Raw genomic sequence first — 18262 nt, 5'->3', positions numbered from 1 at the left:
AATGAATCGCTTTAATTGAATGCTATGTACACAGTAACTGGAAAAACCATAAGTGATAAGAAAAACATATGGTGATGGCAACAGAAATTGGTTTCTTCGTTTTGCATAGTGTTGTTTCTTTAGTTCTCTTATAATTGACCTTTAGAACGATAAATGTGTAAAATAATTTCGTTTATTATGGCTCCAAACCTTCCAACAATTACACAAAATGAAAATTTAAAAGGAAGGATTCATTCTGGAAGCATTTCCATTGTTTACATAATTGCACAGCTATAATTTAGTGCTTGTGTTGTTATGGAAAATAAAAAAAAGGGGGCCATTATAGGCCATTTCAATTCAAAATATTGCACAGTAGTGTCAAAAATGGGAAAAATGTTCACTTTAAAGCATTTTAAAATGGATTAACCCTGTACATAAAAACATTTCAATATAGAATTCTATAAAATACAAATGTTCAAGAGTAGCCATCCTTCAGACAGTATTAGAGATGTTGCAACTGTACTTTCACACCAATTACATATATATTATTCACTTAATATTTGCTCACAGCCAGCAGATGATGGCTGTAACACAATAGCTGGCCATCTGTCTCCCTGCCTCTCTACTGCGGACATGCGCTCACTCCTCCAGAGCAAACAGATCTGCTTCTTTCCCCACAAAATCACTCAGTCCCCCTGTGAGGCCAAGCAGAATCAAGAAATGAATGTAGGTATGCTAAACCATCCAGCCCCTCCTTTCACTTCTTACTTTAAAGAAACTAAGACACTATGAGTTAGGTGACTTCATTGCTATTTTTCAGGGAAGATGTCTGTCTTCTCTCTGAGAAATTCTATCGGAAACTCTTCTGTTTGCTAAAGTGGGAAAATGGATTTGCTTATTCCAGTGATCTGGCTAATAAAAAGATAGGACTAAGGTTGGGGATTTAGCTCAGTGGTTCTGCTGCCTGCCTCACAAGCTCAAGGTATGGAGTTTGGACCCTGGTACCAAAAAATAAAAATAAAAAAAGACAGAACTCATCTCATATTTGGATAATTATAATAATATTTGAATTCAGAGGAATACTTCATATTTACTGGATAAAATTTAAACTTTCTGTGACAATTAATGGCAGCCACAACCTGTGGTACTTTGATGACATCTTTATAAATATCAGTTACTGCCTTACTGGCAAAGCTCAGAAATGGAGTGACAAGAGGCTTAGTTATGAGAACAGATCTGGGAGCATCAAATCCCAAGGCCCATCCTCTCCCTCCTGCTAGTTTGTGTCTGCTCCTTTAGCTGTGCGCAAGGGTATCCTTTACACACTACAAGCTGCTACCTGGCCCCCAGTGACAAAAAGTAAGGCCTTTGACATTACGGTCCTTAACAACAACAACAACAAAAAAGCACTGCAGGACACAATACCAGTATCACACTTCCAGAAAAGTCACTGGGAATAAAAAGATAGTAGGACAAAGCTGCAAACTGCTTTCATGATCTGGCCAAATATGTGGCATATACTGTACATTATTTTTTAAATGGCCATGTGTGGTGCAATTTATTCAGGAAAAAAGCAGAGATTTTTTTTTTTTACCAGTCCTGGACAAAATGTGACTTCTCCAGATGTGATGACATTACCAAGGCTTGGAGAAATGGGCCAGGACAGAGTAATTGGGTTCTGAGGCTGAGAAGCAAAGCTGTCTGGGCTTCTCCCTATGGAAACTGTGTGAAGAAGACACTGCACTTCCAGGACAGGGCAGGCAAAGGGGAAAGGCTGTCCTAACTGCTTCTCTTTCTTTTTTGAGACAACTTTACTGAGATATAATTCATATATAATAAAATCCACACTGTAGAGTGTACAGAATTGCTTTTAGTGTAGTCTCAGAATTGTGTCATTATCACCACTATTTAATTTGAGAACATTTTCATTACCCCAAAATGAAATCCTATATCCCTTAGTGGCCACTCTCCATTTTCCCCTTACCCAGTACCTAGCAATCACTGATTACTTTCTATCTCTATGGATTTGCCTACTCTGGACATTTCAAAATACGGAATCACATTGCATGTGGTGCTTTGTATCTGACTTTCACTTAATACAATATTCTCAAGGTTCATCCATGTTGTGGCATGTAGCACAACTTCATTATTACTGAATAATATTCCACTGTGTCTACATTCCACATTGCTATCTTTTCATCAGTTGATGGACACTGGAGTTGTTTCTACCTCTTGGTGATTATGAATGGTGTTGCTATGAGAATTTGTACATAAATTTTGTTTGTACACAAATTTTCATCTGAATATCTTCATAGGTCTTTTGTGGAACTGCTGGTTCTACCACCTGAATGTTTGTGAGGAACTATCAAACAGTTTTACTCTACCATTTTATTTTTTCTCTAGGAAAGTACATGGGTTCCCGTTTATCTCCTTGTCAATATTTATTATTTTCCTTTTTAAAAAATGATGATGATAGCCATCCTAATAACAAGTGCTTCTTGGGGTTTTTAATTTATGACTATGTTGAACATCTTTTCATGTTTCTTCTCTGAAGAAATGTAAATACATTAAAGTCCTTCACTCATCTCATATTTTACCTATTTATCTTTGTGTTCCTGAGTTCTGAGGCTTCTTTCCATATTCTTTTCATTTATGATACCTGATTTGCAAATATTTTCTACCATTTTGTGGGTTGACTTTTCATTTGCTCAATAGCACCCTTTGGAAGAACAAAATATTTTAATTTTGAATAATAATTTATCTACTTTTTTTCTTTTGTTGCTTTGTTTTTCAGATGTCATTATCTAAGACTTTATTGTCAAATCCAAGACAATATTTCCTCCTTCTTTTTCTTCTGAGAGCTTTATCATTTTAGATCTTACAGTTAGGTCTTTGATCCATATGGAGTTAAATTCTGTACACAGTGTAAGTTAGGGGTTTCAATTTCTTCCTTTGTGCACAGATATCTAGTTGTCCCAGCAACACTTGAAACTTCTTTTCACATTGACTCATTTCATAACTTTGTCAAGAATTAGTTGACTATAGACATATGGGTTCATTTCTAGTACTCTATTCTATTTTATTGATCTATGTATCTGCCATTTTACAATTAATAGCACAGTTTTGAATACTGTAGTGTTGTATAAAGTTTTAAAATAAAAAAACCACAAGTTCCTGTTCTTACTTTTCAAGATTATTTCAGCTTCAGAATTCCCTGATTCCATATGAATTTTAGAATCAGCTTTTCCTTTCTGTTAAAAAAAAGGGGGTACATTTGGATTTTGATAGGGATTGTGTTAAATCTGTAGATTAGTTTTAGGAGTATTAACAGCTTTAAGTCTTCTGAACTAGGAATACAGGGTACTTAACCATTTACTTATGTACTTTTGAATTTCCTATAGCAACATTTGAGTTTGTAGTGTATACATCTTGCACCTGCTTGAATAAATTTATTCCAAAGTATTTTATTCTTTTTGATAGTATAAATAAAATTTTTAAGAATTTCATTTTCAAACTGTACATTGGTGGTGTACAGTTAACTTTTATATATTGATATTGTATACTGCAACCTTACAGAGTTCATTTATTAGTTCTAATAATTTATGAGTGTAGTTAGTATGTGCGTGTTCTCCTAGGATTTTCCAAATATATGATAAAATCACTTATGAATATAAATACATTATTTTCTCCCAAGGCTGCATATATTTTATTTTATTTTCTTATCTACCTACCATGGTTAGAGTTTACAAGCACTACAGAACTGCAAAATAAAAGTGATGAAAACAGACACCCTTGTCTTGTTCTTGATCTTAGGGAGAGTGTGGGTGTTGGAAATGGAAATTTCTGTTACATCTTCAATGAAAAAAGTCAGAGGCTATGATTAGCACCTAAACCTAGGAAAAAATTTTATTCAAAAGACTTTGGGGGAGTGGTAAATTAATGTTTTTGATAAGAACGTGGAGAGTGCTATTTGTGAGTCTCCCCAAAACAACACCCCCATCATGAATCAAGTCATTCTTTCAGCCCCAAGTCTTTGGCCACATGAACAAAACACAAGGATCCTAATCCCTGACCCCTGTGACATCCTGCTTGCAGCCGAGATCATGGATGCTGCAGTCCTTCATATCATGCCCCACAATGGGTGTCGTATAGCTCATTGGGAGGCTGGTAGGCCAAAAATCAGCCCAGAAGGGATTAGGGCACATTTATCATTTCATAAGATGAGAAACGCTGATGAAGGGACACAGATAGAAATGACTTCCGCTACACCAACTGCACCTTGAATACTCGTGGCCTGGCCAGGCAATGAGTATCCTAGTGCTGACCCTGATGTACCTCCAGTCCACAATATTGTAGTATGTAAAACAGGCTGCCTTAATGTAGCTAATAGAGATGCCTGAGGGTAGTTATTAAATCTGCAAAATCAGACTCTGACAAATGAGGGCTGCAACAAGTTATTGCTGCAAGTACTGACAGTGGGAGTGACTTGGCCAGGTCAGATACCACACATGGGATACGAATACATCAGTGGCAAAAGATCACACCTGAAGCCAAAGGCAAGGGGCACACCTCTCCAGAAGGCACTTATGCATTGCCAAGGAAGCTACTGATCCTTGGGGGTGGGGGGAGGAGACATTAAAGTTGGCTTCTGCTGAGGTACCTGGCTGTGTGTTTCAGAAAAGGTCAACCTGCTTCAAGTCTCTCTAGGCCTCTCCTGCACCTCCATCCTGTGCAGCTTTTACAGTGTTATCCAGCAGAGGAAAAAGCAGAGTCTGTCCCTGTCAGTAGAGAGAGGAGGATGGTTCCACATGCACTTCTGGTACATCTTATACAAGTACTGTTCTTAAGGCAGGAACTACCAAAGAGAGCAGAATACACACACACATAATACAGGTGCCAATGGGCAGGCAGCTATGCTATTCTCAGCTTTACTGCTCATCCTTGCTCAGAAATGCACTAGTTAGAAATATATTCTCAGAAAATTATAAAGAAAATCTCGGATGAAACCACAGGTTTTCAACAGCTGGGTCCAGCCTAATGTCTTGGCTGCATGTCAAGGGTGCAGGAAAGATGTAATCAACACTGCCAATAACAGTAAGCAAAAACATGGCATCCTAATGTGGAGTTTGAGTGGCCCCCAGCACAGAGTGGTGTTGCCCCAGAATGAAACAGAGACTTAGTAAGGAAAACACATCCTTACTAAACTTGGACAATGAAGCATTTAACTTGTTTTCCTAGGACCGCAAAAACTTAGAAAATAATGCAAGAGATCAACACACTAATCTTTTCCTATTATAAGCGAGAAGAGATCTCCTGGATAAAGGCCAGACACTGTGTTAGTGGCTAGATACAGGCATAAAGCCGAACCAGTTCTTGTTTCATGGCACCCTGGGTTCAGTGTGGCACCATTTGAGTCCCTCCACACCGCACACACAGAGTGAATCCCCATTGGAAAACCTTACTCAGCTTTTACTGGTCTTTCATCCCATTGCTTTGCCTACAAAACACTTAGATAGTAAATAGTGCTTTTGAAAGTAATACTTTCAAGTGAAGGCAGTAAGTCCATAAGATTAAATCCTACCTATTCTAAAGGGAATATTATTACATGAGGCCAATAAAATGCTGCCCTCAAAAGAAAAAGCATTCCTTTTAGAAAAGTGTTGGGAGAAACTGCACATATGTGCAGGGTGTGACTTCCAAAAGGAAGCCAAGGTTTCTGCTTTTCCTGAATTGAATACTCCAGGACACACACCAGTTGTAGCTTTTGTACTTGATCAACTGTATCCCATGCTCTGCTAAAGTACAGAGCTCTTCCCATGCCATCAAACCACATACCTTCCCATGTGATAGTAACAGTAAGCTTGGCTCTCTGATCTGCAGGGAGTGGGGCTGCTGTGTAGTACTGGGTCTTAGGGAGCTGATTCCCAGCCTCTACTTGAAAGTATGTTAAGGAGAAAAAAGGCTTCTGTTGTAGCTTTTCATGTCCTCTGGTGTTCTCACATCAGAAAAGAAATAAGCTTTGGAATTTCTGATTACTGTTTTTTCATTCTAAAAAAAACAAAATGCATGCTCCATAGTTTGTTTTCCCATAAATAAAATCATTCCATCTGCACAAAGCAGCAAAACTGAAGCTCTAGACACATTTCTGTGTACTGCAGAAAAATCAGAACAACCCACATCACTGAGTTACAGGAGCCTGCAAACCCTCACTAGTGAGGGTGGGGTTGGGTGGACCACAGAGAACAGTCACAACAGATGACAATTTCCTTTATGCATGGACAACAGAATTATAGCCATTTTTTTTTGTAATTTTATTTGTTTGGACAAAAAAGTCTCAAGAATGGCTGAAATTTCAGAAAAGAATCCAACTTTACCACCTTGTTTATGGAGAAAGGTCAAGGCAGATCCACTAACAAGAAGCAATACTCACAAACCTAGAGCCCTATGATCCTACCCTCTGAAGACTGACTGTCCCCTTTAAGAAACTCTCATTCCAGCAAGGAGAGGTGACCTCTAGGATCATCAAACTCCAATGACTAACAAATAGCTCACTGCTTCACATTCTAGGAATACCTGCTGTATCTTTTGGCCTCTAAATTACAGATAATGAAATTCATTTGAGGAACTTCGGACATTTTCTTTCTTCAAAAAAAAAGTGGTTTAAGGAAGATGTTGACAGAAATGAAGGAAGAAGAAGAGAGCTTTAAAGATAAGATTCCAGTGACAGATACCACTAATTTGCCATCTGACCCTGGATACATGCTTTACCTTCTGAACAGCAATTTCACCATTTCAAAATGGGAATGAAGGTCCAACACAAACAATGTGATCAACAAACACAAGGAATGTTTATAATTTTAAAATTTATTACAGTAAAAGACACATTCCCATTAATTCCTTACAAAGTCCTCCCCATCACCTCTAACATGATGGGATAACATCATTCTTGCCACTTTCTGAAGCAGAAATGCACTTTTGTGTCTTTTATTATATGGTCATGGCTACCTCAATGTTCTCAATCCATTCAAAATGTTTACCTCTAACTGTTACTTTGACTTTGAGGAAGAGTCAGACATCATATGATGTCGAATCAGGTGAATAAGGTGCATGCGGACACAGCGTCATGTTTTTACGTGACAGAAACTGCTGTAAATGTTTTGAATCAATTCAAGATGTCAAGGCAGCCAAAAAGTGACAACGGTGCTGGGTCTTGGCAAACTGATCACCTAAACATGTTCACCAAGACTCCAGACCTAGAGAAGATGGCAGACATTTTACTGTTATGTCTTACTACTAAAAGGATCACAAGATTCTGCTCAGAATTCTCTGGCCCACAAATACCTACTAGAGAATATTTTTTTTCCATGGGGGAACAAAATGGAAACAGTTGTTTATTATTTCTTTAGAAAACAATGTTCTCTCTAAAATGTGTTCCAGTAAATAGCATTAATAGTCAAACAATCTGCAATTACCACACTACCACTTGTTGTGAATTAAAATCAACCAACAAAAAGAGATTATTCTGAACAAGGAGAGCACTTTCTCACAGACACCGAACCTGCAATTTAAAATGGTTTTAATGTTATTTCCTTGTATCCAAACCTATCCTTTATGGATTATAAACTACAATCAGGATTTAAAATTGCTTATCTTCAACAATCATGCCTTTCCAAGTGGGAGTTAAAGCATACTACCTTCCCCTGAGACAACTTTTAGGCCTTGAAACACCTCCTAAAGCAAGGCTTTCAGCTTTTGGTGCCTCTCTGCCTAGAAAAAACTGTGAATTTTCTTAATGTCTTCATAAAATTCTAAATGAGGAAAGACAATCTTGCTGTTCAACAAGCCATATTCCAAGCACTGTGAGCCCCTTATGCAGAGGATGTGCCAGTGCCCACTGAGGCCCAACTATCCTAACCCTACCAAGGCCACATCATATGATCACTGATCAAGCTGCTTGAGCCAGGAAACAATGCAGGGCACTGACTCAGGGTTGCAGCCACTCTGTGCCAGGCTCAGGTTCAAGCTCTAGGGTGCATGCTTCCTTTCTGAGCCAGAAAGGCTGCAGAAACAGAGAATCAGTCACCTGCCATCTGAACAGAACCATACCCGGAAGTGGGGGGGGGCTGCAATCACTGTTAGTCCTGGTCTGGAGGTGAAGGAGCCCAATCTCTCCCTACTGCATTGCCTCAGACACACAGAGAAAGCAAAGGTATGTTGGTATGCCACCAGCTCTCCTCTGGGCAAGCTGCGCTTTTTTTTTTTTTTTTTTTTTTGGTCCTCATTGAGTTTATTGGTACATTTTAGGTATACAGTACAGTTACATTCATTATTGGGATCTTGTACCTTTACATGACAGGTCTTGGTTCTCATTTTTTCCTCTTATCCCTGCCCTCCCTTCACCCCTTCCTCCCCTCCCCCTGTACAAACAATTCATTTCCATTTTTTCATTTTCTCATATTTTTTTCTTCTCCCTTATTAGCTTTCCCCTACCCTTCCCACTTTCCCTACACCTTTAGACCTCTGTCCTTCCTCTTCCCAGCTTCCAGCAGCACCCAGGTAGGACTGTACCCAAGCCCTCCCCACCTGGCTCAGGCCACTTCCTCTTGTTCACTTTGCCACTACAGGCAATTAACACTCTGCAGACTGACCTTCCAGAAAAAGCCCACCTCCACCTTAGATCACTTTCCTGTTAAAGCACAATTAATCAGTTACTCCATGTTTCACTTCCTAAATTAATTTTTTTCAAATAATCACAGAATTTAACAAGATGAACCATATAAATTACACCTCCCTTTGAAAAAGTAAAATATTGACAATTTTCATGATTCAACCCAAAACATTTACCTTTCCTCCCTTAATTTCCCCTAGCAAAATTTTCCCATGCTTCAATTTCCTTGATTAAATTAAGAGCACCGGTCTTTCTCGTAGCTGGCTTTTGTCCCTGAGCTTGGGCTACTCATCTATTTCTTGGCTTCTGTTGCTTGCTCAGAGCTCTTGTGGGGCCAGGCTGAAGATCTGGGTCACAAACCCTTCATGGGTGCTGTGCACTGTGGGACATCTAACAAGACCCTAGGCCTCTCCACACTAGAAGCCAGAGCACCCAGCTCCTCCACTGCAACAACAAACCATTTATCTAGACACTGTCCAGTGTTTCCTGGAGGGCAACTCATCACTGCTGGAGGCCCATGAAAGTTGACTCACCCCCCAGTGGAGGCACAAGTTGCGGCTCCTTTGGTTACCCAAAGGAGCACCTGCAGTGCCATGAGGATTTGAAATAGCCAGCCTCAGATGGAGGTCTTTTTCTTTTCCCATTTTCTATTAATCAATATATTTACTGAGGAACTACTCTGGCTGAGAAATGTGTCTCCAATAACAAAGGCTCTGGCTTCGGCCTTGGGAGAGGACACAGTAGCATCTCCTCCTTCCAGACAGATCTCAGGGCCAAAGAGTTATGTTCTCTCCTGAAAAAGCCCTCACACCCTGGATCAGATGGTAACATTTAGGAAGAGCAACCTTTCAGTCCCTTTACTGAGTTGCTATCATACTGTGTATTTTATGTTTTCCTTTATTTTACATAGCACGTCTTACTGAACACATGGAAGATTTATGATTATATACAACTAATTCGTATTTTTTACTGATAGCACTTATTTGAAAGAAATTCTTTATACCTTTAATTCCAACAAGGGAGACTGAACAGAACTCTAGTTTCTGGCCTCTCAGGTAGACGCCTTCCTACCACCAGGCTCCCACACTATCATCTTACACATTTAAAGCTGTGAAACAAGTTCACTGCACATGCGTTAAACCTCATAACCGAAACATCTGCCATCTGCTACCTTCTACATATTTCTACTTTCCTTGTTGAGGTGAGGGTGGGCTTGATCTGCAGCTTAATTAAAATAATTACTGGTTTTACATCTGGAAAAGAAAAGAAAAACCTACAATCTATCATTGTGGTGTGACATACATCTGAAGTCTCCACTGCTACTGATAGCTGAACGCAGTTATAAAGAGAGACTTTATCTCATACAACTTGACTAATACATGGCTCCTACATTCCCCCAAATAAGTATGGAAACACTTAGAAATCACTGTATGTTCCTTATGGTGTTAAAGTCAATGATACGATAGCTTCTCATTATTAACAATACATACCAGTAGAGGGTTGACATATACTTCTTTTATCTTTGCAAATACTATTCTTCCATCAAGCCTAAGTTAAAAGTTTTGTTTAGTAATACAGAAAACGCTTAAAATTAGTAAAATCTCAATTTAAATCAAGCGAATTTAAACTGATAAAACTATATTTTTAGAAAACTAAAAGAGTTTGTCTTTAACAGTCAAATTACTTTGGAAAATACTAACAAAATGTGCTAACAAAAACATCAAATTCCAGAGACCTCTAGAAATTCTATTTTAATAAATCTAAATAAATTTATAGTTTGCACACCAACTGTTTGAATTTTAACAGGGTTAGAAAATAAGTTCTCTTAAGCAGACAGAAAATGTCCCTGGAAATCTTTCCCACACATTTTGAATTTCTAACAGGCAAGAATCCTTTGGTGATACCTTTTGGCACATCTGCCAATGCACCTGCTTGCCTGCCCAGTGCTACGATGTCCAAAGTAGGGTAGGATCTCGGAGACAGGAGTCACTCTGCACAGTTGCTTTTGGCCTACTGTGCCCAACTTCCTTCTGTATTTCAGCTCGTCTTCTTTCCCATTTGAAATGACTTGGCTTCTGGAGATAAGACCAATTGCACCAGGAACTTCCACCCAGTTCTCAGCCCTTTCCACTCAGTACTGTGTGTACCTGCTCTAAAGAGTTCACATGCACATTCAAATATACATGCACAAAATAAGCATACATGTATTTATACAAAATACCCAAATGTACAAATATGTGCACATCTAAATATATTTGGATACACACACACACATCCCAAACCTATCTATGCCTTGATCCTTGTCAGCCCTCACTCACATGCTCCAGTATTATTATCACAATTGCCTTTTGTTCTTGCAGTTATCCTCACACGATTATAATCTATCCATACAATCAGTATGGCTTAAGCTTCTTAAGATGCTTTATGGCCATGCCCAGAACCTTTAAAACTTCCCATTACCCATGCCATAAAGAGACTCTGAGTCAAAGTTCTACAGAGCTGTCTGGGTTTGGGTTCACATAGTACTTCCACATAAGTGCCTACACTAACTTGGAACCACGCCAGTCTTTGCTGCTTGCACATGGCCTGTGGAGTCCACTATCTAAGAGGACTGCTTTTTATCCTATCTACATCCTATGTGTCCTTGAAGGTCTTGTTAAATCCTACCTCAATGAGTTGCTTTCAAACCAACCTACCTAGAAGGGGATTCATCACAGTCCAATTTTCACAAAGCATGTATCACTTTTTTGATTCTTTGCACAAGACAGAAGACCTCACAGATATTCAGTCATGTGAGTCCATACCCTTGGACTCTTACTAGGTCTTTGCCATGCTGGGTAAAAATACTCAACATGAAAAGACAATTGAGCCTTATGCCTTATTTATTAGGAAAGAGTGATGTAGCCCTAATAATACAATGCCTAAAAATAAACCCGAGGACCCAAGGAAGCCTAAGCATTTTAGAGATTCTCTAGTCCAACTCTTTGCCAGCTGATGTGGTCAGTGAGTGGCAAAGATGAGTCTAGCATCCCACACTTATAATTCTCAGTATGAAGTTTCCATCCATAGAGGTCACATACTGAACACATTTTGAGGTCATATATCTTGAAGCTTTGAACAATACATTAAAACAGTATATTCTAAATACCTTAGGACTATGACTACGAGGTATTTTTTTTTCCTGTTCAAGCCTATAGTGTTTTAACAAGTACTTTCAAAATGAAGCTTTTACAAAGTTAATCTTCTAAAGGCCCTCTGCTAATTCACAAAAATTGTTACCTAGAGAATATCCATTAAACTTTTAAAATGATAAATATGTATTTTATACTGATAGGACTGAATGAAAAGCTCATGAATTGAAACCTCAGTATAAAATCACAATACAGAATGCACACTTTAGAGACAGGTATTAAATTTCCCTGGACATGAGATGAACAAAGTCCCCAACTTGCCATCTTATTGCTTTTTCTAAATATTCATGTCTGTTTAGCCTTTAATATATTTAAGGCTTAAATATATTAGAAATTTATATGTACCTAATATATAGTTGTAAGTATAAATTTTCAACAAAGGACAGCTCTTTGTCAGGGAAGAGGTGATGCAATGATTACACATCCCTGCATGATATGGGCTGTCGGGGTTATTAAGAGAGCCGGGGACAGGCAATTTTCAAGGATCACCCCGCACCTTGCTCTCCTGGCTCACAGCAAGTCTTACACTCACTGAGGAGCCCCATGGGATCTTTTTAGAAACTATTGTTTATTATTATATTATTCCATCATATGCCTCATGAGAGGAGTTGTAACATCCGTTAAGAAAATCATGAACTACTTTGACTTCTATGATACTGTATTATATTATGGTGCTTAAAATTATGTTTTCTTTAACACCAGGGTGTCAAAAGATTCATTAAAATATGAAGTTAAATAAATGTATAATGGTGCTAAAGCCAAGATAAATATTCTTGGCTACAAAATAAATTATCAAAATTAAGAAAAAATAACTGAGCTAAACTAATGAACAGAGACAAACTGGCATGGATCATGAAAAGCCACCCCATACCTTGTAGAGTGCGCATGGCTAAGCCAGGTCTTGCTTGTAGATAGCAGATCCACTTTAGAGATGACATGGGAAGGGATTTATAGTAGCACTGCATGGCTTGTAGGAGGATTTCAGTTAGTGCCAAGAGAACCAGGGGTGATTTTCTGAAGCTAAGGAAAGAGGTGGTGAGCAGAAACACCCAGCCTCAGCAGAAGGCAGGTGGCTATGGCAGGGGCCTGCTACCAACTCAGTGGTTGGTAACACTGGTAGCTAAGCCAAAACTTGACAACAGGAGGATCAGCTCCTGTGTGCTGCTGCTCCTTCTATCCACATTCAGGTGCCATGCTGGTACTCATGCTCAAAGCCAATCTAGGTATAAGGTGTGTGAGCCATGCAGGGCTTAGTCTTCTTAGCGTTCCCTTGTGTGAATGAGAGTGAGGCAGTGGCCTGGACACACAAGAGAGGGGTATAATCACCCACCAGCAGACCTGGAAAAAAGAACCCTTACTTATGTCTGACTTAGTACAGGGCTGCCTAATTCTCCATGGATTTTGAAATTCCACTATGTCTTTAAGTGTTTATTCAAATTCTTATGTTTAAAAGTAAGACAACAGAAGGGTAAGAAAAAAACTTAATATTTGCAGATATCAGAAAACAAAATCCATGAGGTTATGGGAGCCTCAGCCTCTGCCTCAGTGTTAGCACAAGGCTCATGTTTACAAAGGGCCTCTGTGTCCATACTCCAGGGAGAGCATGTTTTCCACTCTTCTAGTTGTCAAACGGCCTTCTAGGTGGTCACTGTAATTATCTCATTTTACAAGAAGGGAACCTAGGCACAGGGACCTGAAAACACTTGGCTAAGAAGTGGAACACTATGCTCAAGCTGATGGGAGGCCCGTGCTCTTGGCAGTTACACCTCACTGTGGTTCTCTCCATTATACTTAGTCACAAGGTGAGGCTGCAGTGGCTCAAATCTGTAGCTGCAGGGCCACCTCTGGGCAGGCAACACATGCTTCTCCACCTGACAGTAATGCCTTGTCAGTGCATTACAAAATGCAATAATGCAACATTACAGATGAAATGACAATGATTCAAATTTCCTGAAATTTCTATTTGCAAATTTGAAAAAATAATTTTGCATTAATGTAAGCTTTGCATCTAAAAGAGAATTTAACTTTGATGTGCAACACACAAATTATATTAAGACATTAAATCTGTAACTCATTGTTAAAAAATAGCTTATTTTAAGAAAAGAAAACTTTCCAGTCTTTGATATATATTCTTAAAAACATGAAAATAAAATTCCTTTCCACAACTGTCCTCTTCCATTTCACACATATTGATCTTTCCATATGTTTTAAATAATCATGAAATTAATAGGAACTGTTTTTAATAAATCCAAATCATAGCTCCTTTCATGTCAAAATATTTTGGGAACAACTGAGGTGAAAAAGCTGCTTCTACATTAGGAGAAACTAAGAACAACCCAGAACAGCTTTAGAACAGAAAGCTGAGAAGGCTCTGCAAGGGGAGTGCAATAAAGAGGGCTCCGTGGCAGGACCAAGGCCAGAGCCCAGGCGAGCCACAGCCACAGGAGGTGGAAAGGGAAGAACTGTTTGCAAACAAATGAGCTGAGAACCAAAGGAAGAGACTTACCCGGGGAGCAGGGAGCGGAGCAAGCCAGGTCTGCATGGCCGACAGCCTTGTAGGTGTGTAGCAGCAGGAAAAAGGTCTGTGTAGTTTTTGAAAATGGGTGATGATACTTATCTAACTGAGCTATAGAGAAGGATCGATGGATAACAGCACACAGTCCCTTGTACAGTTTGGCCCTGTAGATGCAGGGGAAAGGGACCACTTCACTCACCCCTGTTCCCCAGGCACAGAACAGCTGAGCAGAGAAGGCCAACAGGAAGACCCTTCTGGGTGGGCTGGCAAGGCCTTCTTATAAGTCATCCAGAATCTGCTTCACAGCTCAGATATTTTGAAAGTGTTTATGTTCCTATTTTATAAACTAATAACAGGGTAAATTTTTAAAAAATCCATTAAGGGGGGAAAAAGCCACTTCAGAGTATGTTTTCCTTCATACTAATTAACCACAAACCCATACTACATTTATGTTGTGGGAAATACTACTTGATAAGGTCATTACGTTACTTATTAAATGATTAAGTTGTCAGGATAGCTAAAAGTGGTAAAAAAAAAAGCAGTTGTTTTAAATGTTCTACTATCTGAAGATTGGGTATTGGTGTAGGTGTTATTTTGGGACTGGAAATGACTAATTTGTAATGTAATGAATTTACTATTATATGAGATGAAGCCATGACTTTATGGGATTGAGTCACAGAACAATTTGTGATACATCTATTTTTAAACTTAAAAGTCTTCAATTACAACAAGCACTACTATGTTTGAAGAGACTGTTAACATCATAGAGCGTACTTAATTTTCAGCATATTATGGGTCACTACTGATACCATTTCAACTCTATCAGATCTGGGAATTTTTATTTATTCATTTATTCTGTACCGGTGATCGAACTTGGGTCTTTGCACTTGCAAAGAGATCTAGGAAATTCTGAAAGACCACCACAGCATAAAGTCCAAGAGTCCTCGGACCTGCAGCAGTCAAGTGTGCCACCCAGAGGTGACAAGAGGAAACGCACCTTGGATTTTATTTGTAAAACAACACTGGTTGAATGTTGGTTTTTAAAATATTATGTTGTTATTTCTCTTATTTGAAAAATACAGTAAGTTCTTTATATGATTGGCTCTGCAAAAGAAAATATGTTTAGTGCCAGGATACATGTAAGCATGGCTCTTTTGAGAACTCTCATAAAATGGAAACAAACCCTTTGAAGGTACCAGCCAAAGGTGCATAGTTTGTCTATTAAAAAATTGAATTTTCACTATATTCTCTATAGTAAATGCTCTTTCTCTTTACAATTAATATAACATGTGTTTCCAGAAGTACATATAAGTTTTGAAACAAGTGACAGGATCTACTTAGAAATATAGACCAAATTAAACTAATTAACTAGAGACATTTCTTACTTAAATGACAAAAGTTTCTTTCATTAGAAGATCTTCTGCATAATTTTCTTCTGGCAAAAGAATAAAGTTTATTTAGAGTAATTCTGCTTGGCAGACAGTCAACTTCTAAAATATATACCAATAATTGTTAATGTTAAAGAAGTCGATTCTATTAAGCCCACATAAAATATAGGCTTCCAGCGGCCTAAACAATAGGTTGATTAGGCCATAAACAGAGATTTATGTTATCCCCATTTTGTCTCAGAGTCTGGAAGCTGGGATTACTGTGAACACTGGGTTGTCTTTCACGATTTATATATTGTACAACAAACTACAAAAGATCACTAAGTCTTCATTTAACTGAAAACATGGTACTCATTAAATGTGAAAAAAATTAAATATAATTTGAAAATTCCTTTTTCTAATCACAATCTAAAAAAATAATGCATAAAATTAGTTTTGGGTTCTTAAATACTATGATACACTCATTTCAACTCATTTTACTGTTTCATTTTCATGCCCAGTTACCTCAAACAGAAAGATACTTCTATCATACAGATTTATGTAACTTTCTAGAAAACTCATTCTAAGAAATATTATTAAAATTTGCTTTTACAAAGACCTGATGATGAATGTAATTATACTGCATACCTAAAAAGTACCAATAAACTCAATGAGGAAAAAAAATTGCTTTTACTAATCAGAAGATCCTATAGTCGATTATTTTCATTTTTTCTCCTGCAAAACCTTAGCAAAATACTACTTTAAAGTGGAGCACAAAGTAAACCTTTCCCCTGGGTAAGCACATCATTATCTGTGAAGTTCACTCATTCCTATTTATGCTCCTTAATCTTTTGCACACCTGAGTTGCATCATTCTGGAATAGATGCTTCCATCTGTAGGGATGGCTGTCCAACAGTTCATCAGGGAGTAGGAACAATTCTGCCTCACACCCTTAATTCTATGATCATTGAGGAAGTCAGAGAGGCTCTAGGGCTATGTCCAGTCACTGGACAGTATCTTCCATGTACTACTAAATTTAGGGTGAGCATGGCAGAGATGACTCCCTGAGACAGCATGACTAGGACTCAGATAAATGCTCAAGGATTAAAGCTGAAAGGATGTGTCAGGGACTATACCAAAAACTTTCACATGGAGCCCAAGGGGAAGGGAAGATTGAAGTACATTCAGAAGAAACTGAACAGCTAATTAGGAAAATGAGCTTTACATGTACCCTAGGGGCATTAAAATGTGTGTCTGCATTCTATATCCAAAGGAAGAAATACAGAAAGACAGCTAATAATCGGTTAATAAATGACCCAATTTCATTGGTAAGTACAAGCAATTTAATGTGTAAATTCTGAAACTGTCCCATTACTTCCAGTTGGTCAAGAAAAATCTAATGATAAAATGAAATCGCCTAACATTTTATTACATCTTTTCTCTTCCTCTCTTCGCATCTCTAGTACTACCATCTTAGTTCTTACCATTTAAAACATCTATATTAGATTAACCACTTCCTAATTAAGCTGTCTCCAGGCCAAAATCCTTGCTATATCTACCACCACATTTTCAAATCCAATCTCTCTGAGTCCAGAACGATCTCTATGAAACCAATCACTTCACTGCCTGTTTGATGTCTCATGCTGAGTCCAAAGTCCCTATCTGTACCCCTCCCCTCACACATGCCAGGGGACAATGCAAGGAAGTTAGACCAGGGGCTGCCACATCCTACCCTCAAATCAGGCATGGACAGGCCACAGTTGCCTGGAACAGCTAGTAATGTGGTGCCACAAAATCATAAACTGTTAACACTATTATGTGACTTTCAGCGATACTTTTCATAGTTCAATTGCACAGTCCCAGCATGGACTGGGTAGGTGACAACTGTGCCTCCTGTCCTCATATACAGTCACTGGAATCAAAATTTGTGTGTAACAGAGGTTACATGCACTTGTGGGATTTGACAAATAAAACACAGTGATTATCAGTAACAGTATTTCAATTTACCTACATGTACATGCCTGTGAAGACAGGCACTTATTGTTATGAAGCAGATATGTAGGCTTTCTCATTTAATTATTAAAACTGAGCTTGGGTTATTTCATAAAATAATTTTAAAAATATAAATAAAGTTTTGTTATTAATATGAATCACTGATACTGTATGTTCTATATGTGGCCCAAGACAATTCTCTCCACTCCGGCCCAGGTAAACCATAAGGTTGGGTGCCTACAATCTACAAAGAGGGGGCCATGGTTAGAAAGTCTTGATCCTCTCTCCTCCTACTTAACCAAACTTAACTTTAATTTCTTTGGAAGATATTAAAATAATCCCTCATCAAGAAATGTCAAGAGCGCCATCTCTACTAAAACAATTTCTATTTTAAAATGTCCAGAAACATATTCTTCAAAGAATAACAGTGTTTGAGATAATGTCTTGAAGTAGGCAATATGACTTAGATAGCAGAATAATTTCAAATTTAGTTTGTACAATGAGAAGTCAGTGTGGGGAAGAAGCAGGGATGCAGTGAGACCTGATTTAG

The 18262-nt window shown here is 38.3% G+C and overlaps 1 protein-coding gene across 1 annotated transcript in view; it reads right to left on the bottom strand.

Moving 5' to 3' along the window:
* Ralgapa2 (Ral GTPase activating protein catalytic subunit alpha 2) overlaps positions 1 to 18262 on the bottom strand; it is a gene marked incomplete at its 5' end in the record, with an annotated part of 268892 nt that overhangs the window by 128365 nt on the left and 122265 nt on the right. The gene's annotated exons all lie outside the window — the stretch shown is intronic.

Source organism: Fukomys damarensis, unplaced genomic scaffold, assembly GCF_012274545.1.
Source record: "Fukomys damarensis isolate Sample0158 unplaced genomic scaffold, DMR_v1.0_HiC HiC_scaffold_7, whole genome shotgun sequence".
NCBI lineage: Eukaryota > Metazoa > Chordata > Mammalia > Rodentia > Bathyergidae > Fukomys > Fukomys damarensis.
This window is presented reverse-complemented; position numbering and strand designations above follow the sequence as displayed.